General features: G+C 37.0%; 1 long non-coding RNA gene across 2 annotated transcripts in view; it reads left to right on the forward strand.

The window, feature by feature from the left end:
* LOC143656894 (uncharacterized) overlaps positions 1 to 15,634 on the forward strand; it is a 176,835-nt gene that overhangs the window by 136,434 nt on the left and 24,767 nt on the right. For both annotated transcript variants that reach the window (XR_013162620.1, XR_013162619.1), the window contains exon 6: positions 10,163 to 10,309. This is a non-coding gene — a long non-coding RNA (uncharacterized LOC143656894). The remainder of the gene's footprint in view (positions 1 to 10,162; positions 10,310 to 15,634) is intronic.

The following is a 15,634-nucleotide window of genomic DNA, read 5'->3' on the forward strand; positions in this document are numbered from 1 at the left end:
AAAATATCAATGCAGAAAAAGCATATGATCATCTTGATTGACATAAAAAATGCATTTGATAAAATTCAACATCCTTTCTTGGGAAAAATAGTTCAAAGGATAGGAATAAAAGAGAACTTATGAAACATGATAAAGGGAATATATGAAAAACCCCAGCTAACATCATACTCAAATAGGAAAGGCTGAAATTTTTCCCTCTGAGACCAAGAACAAGACAAGGATGCCTACTATCACCATTGTTATTCAACATTGTGCCGGAAATTCTGCCTACAGCAATTAGACAAGAAAAATAAAAGATATATGAATTGGAAAGGAAGAAGTAAAACTTTCACTGTTTGCAGAAGACATGATAATACATGTAAAAATTCCTGAAAAATCTATAGCCAAGCTAATAGAGTTAATAAATGAGTGCAGTAAAGTAAAGGGAACAAGATCAGCACCCCAAAATTGGTAGTGTTTCTATACATTTATAGTAAGCAGTCTTAGGAATCAAGAAAAAAATTCCATTAACAATACCAAAAAAACAATAAAATATTTATGAAGAAATTTAACCAAGCCTGCAAAAGACCTAAACAAAGGAAAATGACAAGAAATTTCTAAAATAAATCAGAAAAAAACTAAATAAATGGAAGGAAACACTGTGTTCATGGATTGGAAGACTAAATATAGTTAAGATATAAATTCTACCCTAATTAATTTATACTTTCAATGCAGTATCAATTAAAATCACAACAACATGCTTTCCTGAAATACAAAAATCATAAATCAAATTTATTTATAATGGACAGTATCTTGAAAAAGAGGAATGAAGTGGGAGATTTCATACTACCTGACTTTTAAGCATACTACAAGGTACAGTGGTCAAAACAGCATGACACTGACATAAAGATAGAAATACCAACCAATGGAATTGAATTCAGTATTCAGAAATAGACCATACCATCTATATACAATTGAACTTTCATAAGGCTGTCAAGCCAATAAAAATGGAACAGAGTGGCCACTTCATTAAATGGTCTTTGGAAAAATGGATATCCATAAACAAAAATGAACAAGGACTTCGTATCTCACACCTTATACAAAAACTAAGTATCAAAGCTCTAAAAATTAAAGCTAAGACCATAAAATGTTTAGGAAAAAATGTAGGGAAATACCTTACAGATTTTGTTATAGGAGGTGGTTTTGTAAAAATTTTGCCCCAAATCATGAGCAATGAAAAAAAGAAATAGCTAAATGGAATTTTTTCAAATTTAAACACTACAACTCAACAACAACAAAAAACAAAGAATTCAATTAAAAATGGACAAAAACATGGACATTTTTTCAGAAGAGGAAATACAAATGGCTTAAAAACATATAAAACATCATCAAACTTCACTTGACATTAGGAAAATGCATATCCAAACCATATCACCTCGCACCTAATAGAATGAATATTATCAATAAAACAAAACTGCAAGTGCTGGAGTGAATGTGGGGAAAGAAGCACACTTATTCATGTGGGTGGGAACATTGAATGTTGCAAAAACTTAAAAGCAGATTGGCTGTTCCTAAGAAAGCAAAGTATAGACTTGTTATATGATCCAGCAATCCCATTCCACATTTTCACACCAGTGTTTTTAGTGGGCATTATTCATGGTTGTCAAGATATGGAAACAGCCCAAATGTCCATCAATGGACAAGTGACTAAACAAATGAGTACATACATATGATGGATATTTTATGCAGCTAAAGGACAGACTAAAGTCATGAAACTGCAATAATGTGGATGAACCTCGATGACATATGCTAAGTGAAACTAGCCATATACAAAAAGACAAATACTGTATGGTCTTATTAACAGGAATTAATATTAATGAGTTTACTTTGAGGGTTAAATTTAAGAACACAGATTATCAGGAGGAAGAAAGAGAGTAGAGATTTGACATTTAATGAGGAAGGAGTACACAATGTTCAGCAGGAAAAAGTACAGAATGTTCAACAGGACAGATTGTAAAAATCCAGAAATTGATAGCACAGTACTATTTGGTGATAGCACAGTATTGAAAGTACACTGAAAAAAAAAAACTGAGTGTGAGTATGGTTGAGGGAGAAGGGCTGTTGTCATGTATGACACCAGAAGAAATGATAGAGGGGTAAGGACTGGGAAAGTACAGTCTACCATTGCCTAGAATGGGCAATGATGGTAATTAAATGGACAGATATGCAAATATGTAGGATAACAAATGAATGTCCATATTGCAAGGTGTTGAAAATGGGATGGTATGTGGTGAAAAATACAGTCAATTGAAATGAATCCTCTAGTTAACAGTAAAATTATAATATCCATCCATTGAATGTAGCAACAGCAATATGACAAAGCTAAATGTTAATAACCAGGGGATATGAGGGAGGGGTATAGGATAATTTGCAAAGGAAATGGAAACTCTTAGATTGTGCTGGTAAGACCAAGGACATGTGATTATAACAGAAACCATTGACTTTCACTTAGGTTGTGTTGTATGATGTGTGAATAAAACTGGTTAAAAGTGAACTAAGAGATGCAAATACTGGAGAAAATTTGGAGAGAGAGATGGACCTATTCCCTGTGGTTAAGAAAGTATTGTGGTACAACCAATTTAGAGAGCAGTGACTCCACAGGAAGCTAGGTGTGAGTTTCCATGCCTGCAACCCTGTAATTAGATGTATACTTTGAGGGCCTAAGAGCATGGACATGAGTGGACATTTGCACATTAGTGTTTATCATGGCAATGTTCATGTTTTGTAATAGATGGAGATGGCCCAAAAGTGACACCCCATGTCCTGCACCCCAACCTCCACACTGCACCACCAAAGCACTCAACCCACCTCTGCTAGTTTGAAGGAATTATTTACCCCCAAAAACCCATGTTATAATCCTGATTCAACCTTAGGTTGTGTTCTATGTTGTGTGAATAAAACTGCTGAAAAATGAACTGAGAGATACAAGTGCTGGAGAAAATTTGGAGAGAGAGATAGGCTGATTCCCTGTGGTTAGGGAAGTAATGTGGTGTAATTTTTTTATTAGAGATTTAACTCCACCTATTTCTGGTGGGTCTTGATTAGTTTACTGGAATCCTTTAAAAGAGTAAACATTTTGGAGAGAGTCAGAGCCTTCAGAGAGAGCCAACAGAAACTTCAGAGCAGAACTGACACAGAAGCAGACATTTGGAGAACAGAGACACAGATGTTTGGACATATATTAAGCCCAGCACACATCTTTTCCCTCAGGAGAGAGCTGAGGGAAGCCAAGAGATGAAAGCCAGCCCCAGAGAAGAAAAGTGAGGAACCCCCAAAGAAAAAGAGGCTAAAACAAGAGAGCTCAAAAGCAAGGGATCAGAAGATGTCAGGCACATGACTTCCCAGCTGACAGAGATGTTCTAGACCCATTAGCCTTCTTGAGTGAAGGTAACTTCTTGTTGGTGCCTTAATTTGGACACTTTTACTTTCTTAGAATTGTAAACATGTAATTTATTAAATCTTCTTTGAAAAAGCCATTTCATGTCTGGTATACTGCATTCCAGCAGCTTTCAAACTAATACACTACACTGTAGCATATGCATAACTGCACACCTGAATCCTGGCCTCCTGTGACCAACACACTGAAGCCTCACCCACCCTGTTGCCACATACTCACAAATATGTATGCTGCCCCTGCAGCCTATCTCCTGCAATGCCTTCCCTCTACATCCAAAATGCCACACACTGCCCACAATCCCTGAGCCCTATATGCACTTCATCCAACAACCCCTGACTCTCTGGGCAACATCCCATACACCCAGACAAATACTCACCAACCCTCACTATGCATAGCCCTAGGGCACATCCTGTGGCTGGACCCCACCCCATGCCCTGCAGACCACCATATGCCCACCCAAACCCTGTCCCATACCCCACACCCCCACAAACCATGCATTGCAACCCAACATGCCACATTGTCTCATGACCTCACACTCACACACTGTGCCACAACTAAACCACAGCCCAAGTTTCTGTGCCTTCATTTCCTGCCCACTGGACCAGAAAGTTTGCATCATTGACAAGCCTAGCCAGTGTACCTTTCTGATTGACTGTGTACACTAGCAGCTGCCATAACCAGTCCCCCAACCCCAGGGAATTACAAGGAGAGATCTGGGAAACACTAGCCTAATCAGGTCCTCAAGAAGTATCTCCAGTGAAGTGCACACTGCCTAACCACCAGCTATTGGGTTGATAGCTTAATGCTCACACCAGGATGAAGGGACTTGGCTGGAATTGCACTAGGTTTCCATCTGTCTCACAGAGATGCTGTAATTGGGGAAAGGCAGTCCTGTGGGGAAGAGGAGGCCCAAGTGCACCATCTGCTGGTAGGAAACAGAAAGTGCACTCTGGCACTCTGTCTCACTTCAGAGATCCACAAGTAGAGTGGCATCCCCTGCCTGAGGTTTGGGACTTGATTTGGTCAGGAAATACTAATAAACCAAAAGCTAAAGGAGAATTTCAACACAAATTCAAGCAAATGAAAAACCTCATACTACTGAGGAAAATCAACTTCCATGATAACATTATCAGGACAATTAAATGACTCAAAATCAACAGAAAATCACCAAGCTTATGAAGATACAGGCAGATATCTTCCAATGACAAAATTGAAATACCGCAGGAGACACAGACTTTGAAACAAGTAATAATGATGTTCATACAGCTCTCCTAAAGAAATACAGTGGGTTGGGTAATGGCATATAGGATATCAAGAGAAACTATAAGAGGAAACTAGAAGGGCATAAAGAAGAATTTGAAAGAATGAGTAGGAAAAACAGCCGATATCACAGAGATTAAAGATGGTAGACCAAATTAAAAATATACTAGAGATGCACAACAGCAGATTTGAAGAGGTAGAAGAAAGAATAAGAGAAGTAGAGGACAGAGAAATTGAATCTAAATGTACAAAAGAAAAATGGCATATCAGATGGACAAACTTGAATTGGATCTCAGAGAAATAATGAACAGCACATACAGCACAAATAATAGAATCATCACTGTCACAAAAGAAGAAGAGAAGAGTAAGGGCTAAGAAGATTGTGGACATAATGGGGGAAATATTCCCAACCCTTATAAAAGACATAAGTATACAAATCAAAGAAAATTAACAGGACCAAAATAGAATAAATCCAAATAGCCCTACTCTCAGACACATACTAATCAATCTGTCAAATTTTGAAGAGGAGGAGAAAATGCCAAAAGGAGCAAGAAGGAAGCAACTCACAACATAAAAGGGAAATCACAAAAGATTGAGTGTGGACCTTTCAACAATAAACAAGGAAGTGAGAAGATGGGTCTTTGATATATTCAACATCTGCAAAGAGAAAGATTCCCATCCCAGAATTCTGTAACCAGCCAAATTGTCCTTGACAAAAGTAAGGGAGTGACCAAAATTTTCAATGACAAAGTCTGAGAGAAATTCTTGACAAGAGATGGCCCTAGAAGAAATACTAAAGGGACTTCATTAGGTGAAAATAAAGATGGTGGTTGGAGGACTTGAGAAGGGCATAGAATTGAATAGTACCAGTAAAGGTAACTTAAAGGATAAAAAGAGAAAGAAGGCATTTAAATAACTAGTGGGTCAAAGAAGAAAATACTAGAGAAATTGACAAGTATCTGGAGATGAATGTAAATAGAATACAACAAGATCAGAACATATGGGACACGGCAAAAGTAGTGCTGAGAGGGAAACTGTTCGCACTAAATGCCAATTTTTAAAAAGAAAAAGGGAATTTAAGGATATAACTGCTCAACTGCAGGAACCAGAGAAAGAACAGCAAACCAACCACCAAACAAATAGAGGAATAGAAGTAACAAAGATTGGAGAACAATTAAATGAATTGGAGAGAGAAAAAACAGAATACAAAGAATTAGTGAAACCAAAAATTGGTCCTTTGAGAAAATCAATAAAATCAATAGGCCCTTAGCTAGGCTGACAAATAAAACAAAAGGATGCAAATAAACAAAATCAGAAATGATGTAGGGTTCTTACAATGGGCCCTGAAGAAGTAAAATAAAAATCATGAGGATACTATGAACAAATAGCCAACAAATTAGACAACTTAGAGGAAATGGTTAAATTCCTAGATGCACATGAACAAGTTACAGTGATTGAGAAAAAAATAGATCTCAACAAATGAAGCATAATTAATGAGACTAAATCAGTCACCAAACATCTTACAAAGAAAACCCCAAGACCAAAAGGCTTCACAGAGGAATTTTATCAAATATTACAAAAAGAACAAAAACAAATCCTGCTCAAACTCTTCCAAAACAATGAAGATAACATCACTCTAATACCAAAATTGTTTAAAGATTCTCTAAGAAAGGAAAATCAGAGGCGTCTCCATAAAGAATAGAGATACAATATACTTAGCAAATATTAGAAAATTGAATCCAATGACACATTTAAAGAATTATACACCACAATCAAGTGAGAATTATACCAGAATGTGAGTTTGGGTCAACACAAGAAACTCAATTAATGTAAAACAGCATATCAATAAATTGAAAGGGAATGCTTACTTAATCATCTAGATTGATGTTGAAGAATCACTGGACAGAATTCACCATCTTTTTCTGATAAAAACTTTTCAAAATTAGGAATCAAATGAAACTTCCTCAGTAAGATAAAGGGTACATATAAAAAACCCATAGCAGAATCATAATAAAAGATAAAAGACTGAAATCCTTCTTCCTAAGATTGGGAATGAGAGAAAGATGCCCACTGCACTATCATTCAACATTGTACTAGAAGTTCTATTTATAACAATTAGGCAGGAAAAATAAATAAAAGCCATCCAAGTGAGAAAGGAAGAAGCAAACCTTTCATTATTTACAGATGACATGATGCTATATTCGGAAAATCCTGAGAAATCTATGACAATGCTTCTTGAGCTAGTAAACAAATTCAGAAAAGTGGCAGGATGCAATATTAATGTGCAAAACTCAGATATGTTTCTATACACAAGTCTTGACCTGAGGAGACAATAAAGGAAAAAATTTTATTCTAAATAGCAACTAAAATAATCAAGTACCTAGGAATAAACTTAACCCTATATTGAAAAGACCTGTATACATAAAACGACCTAATATTGCTAGAAGAAATTAGAAAGGATTTAAATCAGTTGAAAGATATTCACTATCGATAGATTGGAAGGTTAAATGTAGTTAAGATGTCAATTCTACCCAAATTGATCTACAACTTCAATGAAATAACAAGAAGCATTCCAACAACCTATTTTGAAGACTTGGAAAAGCTAATTGTCAAATACAAATTGAGAGGGAAAGAGATCTTCATCAGCTAAAAGTCCTGCAAAAAAAAATGAAGTAGGAGGAGTAACACTTCCTGATTTTAATGCTTATTATCAAGACACAAGGGTCAAATCAACATGGTACTGGCACAAAGATAGAAGTACTGGCAAATAAAAAATAATTGAGAGTGTAGAAAAAGACCACCAAATCTATGGTTAGCTACTCTTGAACAGTTTACCCAAATCCACTTAACTTAATTCTTAAGACAGAATGACATAGCCATGAGAAGCAGAGTCCACCAGCCAGCGACCTTTGGAGATGAAGGAAAATGTCTCCTGGGGAGCTTCATGAAACAGGAAGCCAGGAGAAGCTAGCAGATGATGCTGTGCTCATGATGTGCCCTTCCAGATGAGAGAGAAACCCTGATGTATTCACCATGTGCCTCCTCACTTGAGAGTGAAACCATGAACTTCATCAGCCTTCTTGAACCAAGGTATCTTTTCCTGGATGCCTTAATTGGATATTTCTATAGACTTGTTTTAATTGGGACATTTTCATGGCCTTGAAACTGTAAACTAGCAACTTATTAAATTCCCCTTTTTAAAAGCCATTCCATTTCTGATATATTGCATTCTGGCAGCTAGCAAACTAGAACACAAATTATAAAATAAACTAAGGATATGAGCTGACATGTTTTCCAAAAAGAAAATACAGATGCTATAATGCACATGGAGAGATTCTCATTTTCATCAGCTATAAGGGAAATGTAGATCCAAACTACAATATGATTCCACCTCACACCTATAGGAATAACTGGTAGTAAAGAAAGAAAGAACTACAAATGTTGGAGAAGATGTGGAGAAATTGGAACACTTAGGCACTGCTGATGGGAATGTATAATTACACAGACAGTATGGAAGACAGTTTGGTGGACCCTTAGAAAATTAAATATCAAGTTGCCCAATGACTTTGCAATACCACTACTTGGTATATACCCAGAAGAGATGAAAGCAATGACAAAGACAAATATTTGAATACTGTTGTTCATGGAAGCATAATTCATAATAGCAAAAAGATGGAAACAAGCCAAGTAAGATGAAATGAGGTCCTGAATCATATGACAACATGGATGAACTTTCAGGACATAAGGCTGAGTGAAATAAGTCAGACAATAAAGGCTAGATACTGTATAATTTTTTTATTATGACCATGGTAAAGGTAAACTCAGAGGATTATTGTATATAATCCTTTTAAGGATTATAAGGGATGTAGAGCTACATAGAAACTAGGGATGGATGAATGGTTAGCTAGTGGGGTTGAACTTAAATGTAAGGGAATAGATAGAAGTGAAAGCAGTTCATTAGTAGGCCTGCAAGCACAGTCACCATATTGAAGGTAAATATGATTGAAAGAGGTTTTATACTGCCTTGTAGCCCACTAATTAACACTACAAATATAAATAAATTCTTGCATGAATTGCTTGAAAGGATTGAATATGGTACAAAGAGTAAAAATAGAGAGATGTAGTTGGAAAACAATTATTGCATGCTATGTTCTATATTTCACAGGAAGACATCAACAGTACAACAGCAATACCAGGGGTAGATAATTAGGGGTGAAGGGCAAGATATAGGGGAAGTTTTTATTTTCTATTAGGTGAATGTGTGTTTTTCTCTTTGTATCATTGAAAATTGTTCAAAACTTGAGAGTGTTCATGATTGTACAACTAAATGAGGATAAAGTTGGAAATGGATTGTTGGCATGTACATAATACATGATGCCCAATAGATGGAAATTACATTGACTGAGAAGTAGAATGGAGAACAGTGGTAAATACATAAGATCAAATGTTGGACATCTACAGAAGGGAACATAGTTGTGAGGCATGCAACCATGTGAATGAACTGGGGGGCTATGTGAAGCAAAATAAGCTAGAAACAAAAGGACAAATATTATATGGTCTCTATTAGAAAATACTGATGAGAAATCAGGGCATAGATTGTGGGCTTTTATATCAGTTATATCTAGTCCAGAGCTAAAATTGGTATTTTTACATTTTGAGATATTGTGCTCTATATGTATGACCTGGTTGTTCTAGTTTGCTAGCTGCTGGAATGCAATATACCAGAAACAAAACGGATTTTAAAAGGGGGAATTTCATGAGCTGCTAGTTTACAGTTCTAAGGCTGAGAAAATGTCCCAATTAGAACAAGTCTATAGAAATGTCCAATCTAAGGCACCAATCCAGGGAAAGATACTTGGTTCAATAAGGCTGATGAAGTTCAGGATTTCTCTTTCAAGTCAGAAGGCACATGGAAAACATAGTCAGGGCTCCTCTCTTGGCTGGAAGGGCACATGGTGAACTTAGCATCATCTGCTAACTTTCTCTCCTGGCTTCTGTTTTTGTGAAGCTCCCCGGAGGTGTTTTCCTTCTTCATCTTCAATGGTGGCTGGCTGGTGGGCTCCACTTCATGTTGCTGCAGCATTCTCTCCTCTCTCTGAATCTCTTATTCTCCAAAATGTTTCCTCTTTTATAGGAAAAGCAATCCAGTAAGGCAATCAAGACCACCCAAATGGGTGGAGACATGTCATCACCTAATCCAGTTAAACAACCACTCTTGATTAAATCACATAATCCAGGGAGATGATCTGATTACAGTTTCAAGCATACAGTATTGAATAGGGATTATTCTACCTTTATGAATAGGATTTTTATTAAATCGTGGCTTTTCTAGGAGGCATACATCTTTTTGAACCAGCACACTGGTATTTGCCTGGAGCTTTGGGTTGCTTGTGCTTTGGGTGTAAAGTTTAAGAAGTTACCTCCTATTTCTAAGTTTTGAATAGCTTTCCTTTTATTTTCTACTAGGAGTGTGTGACACCTGGGACCCACAGTAGGAGTTCTGCATCTTTGAAAGTCAGCATTGCCACATACAACAGTTATTAAGGAATCCAAAAAACAGGAGGTCAACATTCAACTAGAGCTAAGAACAAAGCCAATTTGATGGGGACTAAGGTAAGTCAGAATACAGGGTTAAGTAGGACACTGTCATATTTTAAAACTTCACTTACTGTATGAGATCAAAGGTAGACATTTTTCTCTGGTGCAAAATCTAAATTTTCTGTAGCATATACTCTAACTCAACCTATCTGGATAGATCATTTAAAGAACGCAAAGACATGGAGATCAGAATGGGAATAAGGGTTTGTAATTCTGTACAGCTTAATGTAATACCTGTATGTATCCAAGACTGTATTGAGCAGATAATGTAAAAGCATTGGGAAAGTCCCTTGAAGGATGGGATAAAAAATATGGAACTATTAAAGTTTTATAATCAGGGAAACACCTGATTCTATCACAAATAATAGGGACCACCAAGTCAAAAGGTGATGTGCTTGGTTTTGAGCCTTGTTCTTCTGAAACTTATTTATGTAGCAGAGAACTTAAGCCTAACTATAATTGTGCCAGAGAGTTTCTTCCAGATGGCCTCTTTTGTTGCTCAGCTGTTGCCACCCTCTCTTTACATTGAACTCTACAAGTAAAAATTTTACCCTCCCCCGACAAAACATCCAGGGGTGAAATTCTGCCTGGCAACAAAGGACATGAATCCCAGGATAAGCCTGGCCCTATTGGATCAACAATACCTTCTTGATGAAAACGGGGAAAATAATTACAACAAAATACTATACCAGTGGCTGAGGGTGATCAAAAGAATGAAGAGGCTATTCTGGAGGCTAATCTAATGCAAGCCTTAGCTAGATATTGCTACTTATCATGGTTGGTCACATCCAAGCCAAAACTATTTCTGTCAATGCTAAAGAACATCTGAGGCTCTATCTGAAAATCTATAAATGCTTCATACATGGTGAGTACTTTCCAGAGTCCTACAAACTTCAAAGGAGTTCCTAGGACAGACGCTTCTTTAATCCCAGAGTGGCCAGTCTTTCTGAGAAGGTCAACAAGTTGCATCAAACTATCCTATGTTGTCAACAGCCCTTCCCAACATGAAAACATTAGAATGGGCATTTCCTAAATACCCCTAAATTTGGGAAGAGGACCAAATGGGAAGGAGGAGTTATAACAGAGAATACAGGATTGAATAACTGAGAATAATTGTGGAATCATTATACTGGTATTTCTTTTACTCTCCAGTATCTTGGAGCAGCTAGTCAGTAAAACCTAAAATTGTGGAAATGTGACCCATACTAAACTATGAAATATCTTCTATACCTACTTGTTTCAATGTACTTGGAAATTTGTTGCTTTTTTATATTGCTATATTTCACAATAAAAATTTTAAAATATATATTTGCAAATTCCCCTTGAGTGGCTGAGAAAAAACATAGAAATATTAAAGTTCACCCACCTGAGGAGGACCAAATATTCTCACAATCTCTGGGGACTGCCAATTTGATGGTACATTCCCTTGATCTTGGGGAAACTTATTTTTGCCTTATGAAACTTATTCTTGCAAAGGAGAAGAAAAAACCTACTTATCATTATGCTAAAGGTTCACTCCAGAGATTCTCATTTGTGGCCTCTCTCTGAAAGCCAAAACCACAGGTTAACTGATTGTCTTCACCATTAAATGAGGCGTAAACCTCCCAAGCAATGTGAGACAACAGTCTGGGAGATCAGCTTGGCCTCAACTTCATGAGGGTGTGAAATCTTTCTTGACCAAAAGGGGGAGGAGAAATAAGACTAAATAAAGTCTCAGTGGCTTGGAGATATCAAATAAGACTGAGATATTGTCCCAGAAGTTATTCTTATGCAGTGTATAGTTATCCCTTTACAGTTTTTCATGGACTTGAGTTGCTACAGGGAAATCCCTGGAAGTGTTGAAGTGTAATAAAATAGCTTTGATTTCTGAAGATGATAGTTTAACTATAGAATTTTAATATGTGATCATGTGATTATGAAAACCCTGTGACTGACAATCCCTTTATCCAGTGGATGGGCAGACAAGAAAAAATAAGCAATAAACACCAAATAAATAAACAATAGGGGATATCAGGTATTGTTTATTTTGAATGTTATTTTTACTTTTATTTTCTTATGGAGTAATGAAAATGCTCAAAAATCAATTTTGAGGAATGCACAGATCTACATTAATACTGTGAACAACCTGTTGTACACTTTGTATGATTGTATAGTGCTGGAATGTAATATACCAGAAATGGAATGGTTTTTACAAAGGAAATTGAATAAGAGGTTACTTCACTCAAGATAGGCTAATGTCATCCAGAACACCTCATCTGGGAAGGCACATTGCTGGTAACAGCTGATCTATTACTTATGTGTTCCATTGCTTTCAGCCTCTGTTTCCTGCATGGGTTTCTCAATTGGCATCAGTGGTCCTTCACTCAGTTCCTTCAGAACACATGTGTTTTGGCTTTCAAAAGGTGACATGCAAAATTGGACATGTCATGTCTCCATGGATATAATCTAATAAAAACTTTCAGCTGTAAAGTATTGAATCAGGATTAATAGAAATATCTGCCCTCATAAGATTGGATCAGGATTAAAACATTTTTTTTATTCTCGGTTACATAGTAGCTTCAAACCAGCATATGTACCATGTAAATATAAAATATATACCACAAAAATTGCATTTTAAAAAATATAAACTAGGGCAGTACAATGATAGCTCAGTTGCAGAATTCTTGCCTGCCATTCCAGAGTCCCAGGTTCGATTCCTGGTTGCTCATGAATACACTATATGTATATATATATACATATAAACTAAACAATAGCACATGTTAAGCAGACCAGGATTGATTCTTTCTGTCTCACCATTTCCTGTTCTCAAGGCCTAACCAACAAAGGTAGCTATGAGGGAAGATTTGCTGCAGAAAGATAGAGGAGAGTGGCATTGGTTTAGAATACTTTTTACTGGGCATGGAGATAAGAAATTGTAGGTAATAAGGAAATGCTGCAGAAAAGTCCATGCTTGCTCTGAAATAATGCCCCAATTCATAAATTTTTCCTAATATTAACTTTGTAATGGTAAGCATAGTGAACAAATCATTTTTGAAATATAAATAACCTTGGGATAAAACTAACAATGAAATCTACTTGACAGAATTTATAAGTAAATAAAATTTGCATTAGAACTACAAAAAAGTATTCCTGTGTTATGTTTGTTCAAAGTACACAATTGTATATATTGCCTAGGGCTTGATAGCCTGCATAAACTGTTGTTGTTCATAATTTTGGGATATTATTAAGGCAAGATGATTTTTAATTTCCAACGGAAGGAATGTCATATATAGGCTATATGATTCATTTCCTGTAAATAACTACTCTACTTTTCAGAAACCGTTTCAGCCTGTCACTGGGCCTTAGTAAGGACTGTATGCTTAACATGGTCATCAAGTTACAATGAGACCTGAGGTGCCTATCATGATCTGAGTGTTGTCTGACCTACCAAGCCATAACATAAAGAGCAGCACTCCATCATAACATGGCAATGGTATATGTGAGATAAGGCTTGAGGAGATCCTAAAAGCACACTTTAGTTACAGGAGGACATTTTCAAAATGCCATGGTCCTTACTCCTGCCATATTAATTCTCTTTCCCATCTCAGAGTTATGGCCTCTTGGGGACTTCCTTACAATAGGTTGACTTAAAAAACTTTAAAAAAAGAAAACTTGGACCTGTTTTACAGATGTGTTATATGCCTGTACTGCTGAAAATTGGACATCTGCAGCACTGCAGTACCTTTCTTGGATGTCCCTGAAGGACAGGGTTGAGTGGAAATCTTTTCTGTGATTGGCACATCAAGTAGTGCACCTCATTTTCAATTTTAGTGAAAGAAGAACTTGGAAGATGTGCTTGTGTACTGACCCATGGGCTCTTTCTATTGGTTTGGCTGGATTGCTAGGGACTTGGAAGGAGAATCATTGGGGAATTGATGACAAAGACATGTGGGGAAGTGATATGAGTATAGAACTTTCTGGGTGGAGAAGAAATATGAAGATGTTTGTGTCTCTTGTGGATGTTCACCAGAGGGGCAGAGGAAGGTTTTAGTAATCAAGTGCTTGAAATAACCCATTATGTGGCTACAAGTCATCCATTTTTCCCCATCATGCCTGTCATTGCTCAAAGGGCTCATGAACAAAGTGGTCATGGTGCTGTGATGGAGGCTCAGCTACATAGACTTCCCCTCACCAAGGAAAACTTGGCTACCACCACTGCTGAGTTCCTAATCTGCATGCAGCAGAGACCCACACATAGTCCCTGATATAATACCATTTCCCTGAGATGATCAGTCTGTTACCTGGTGGCAGGTTGATTATATTGGACCACTTCCATCATGAAAGTGACAGCAATTTGTTCTAACTGGAATAGATGCATAGTCTGAATATGGGACCGCCTTCCCTGCAAGCAATATTTTTGTCAAAACCACCATCTGTCAACTTATGGAATGCTTTATTTATTGTCATGTTATTCCATACAGCATTACTTATGATCAATGTACCCACCTCACAGCAAATGAAGTGCAAGAATGGACATATGCTCATGGAAATCTCTGGTCATACAATGTTTCCCATCATCTAGAGGCAGCTGGGTTGATAGAATGGAGGGATGGTCTTGAAAGATTCAATTGCAGCACTAACTATGTGCAAAAACCTTGCATAACTGTGGCAATGCTCTCTATAAGTTGGGTATGCTCTGAATCGCATTCAATACATTTTGTTCTTTCTCTATAGCAAGTATTCACAGGTTCAGGAATCAGTGGGTGGAAATGAGAGTGACACCACTCACTATCACCCATAGTGGGCCACTAGAAAAAATTTTATTCCTTTCCCTCCAACATAAAGCTTTGCAGCTCTCCAAGTCTAGTTCCAAAAGGAGGAGTGTTATTACTAGGAGACACAACAATGATTCCATTGAACTTGATGTTAAGACTGCCACCTGTTTTCCTTTTGGGTTTCTCATCCCTCTGAATCCACAGACAAGGAAGAGTATTACCGTATTGTCTGGGGTGATTAATCTTGTTCTGAGGAAATAGGACGCAACTACACAAGGGAGGTAAATATGTATTTTCCTTGGATCAGGCAATCCATTAGGTTATTTCTTTTGTTATTACCATGTCCTGTGATGAAAGTCAATGTAAAAATGCAAGAACCCAATCCAGGAATACCAATGGCCCAGAAACTTCAAGAATGAAAGTTTAGGTCACCACACCAGGTAAAGAACATGTTCAGCTGAAGTGATTGCTGAGGGTAAAGGGAGCATGCACTTTGTAGTGGAAGAAGTTAGTGATAAATATGAACCTCACCTATGTGACTAGTTACAGAAATGAGAACTGTAATGGTATGAACATTTCTTCCTTG

Source organism: Tamandua tetradactyla, chromosome 15 (assembly GCF_023851605.1).
Source record: "Tamandua tetradactyla isolate mTamTet1 chromosome 15, mTamTet1.pri, whole genome shotgun sequence".
Classification (NCBI taxonomy): domain Eukaryota; kingdom Metazoa; phylum Chordata; class Mammalia; order Pilosa; family Myrmecophagidae; genus Tamandua; species Tamandua tetradactyla.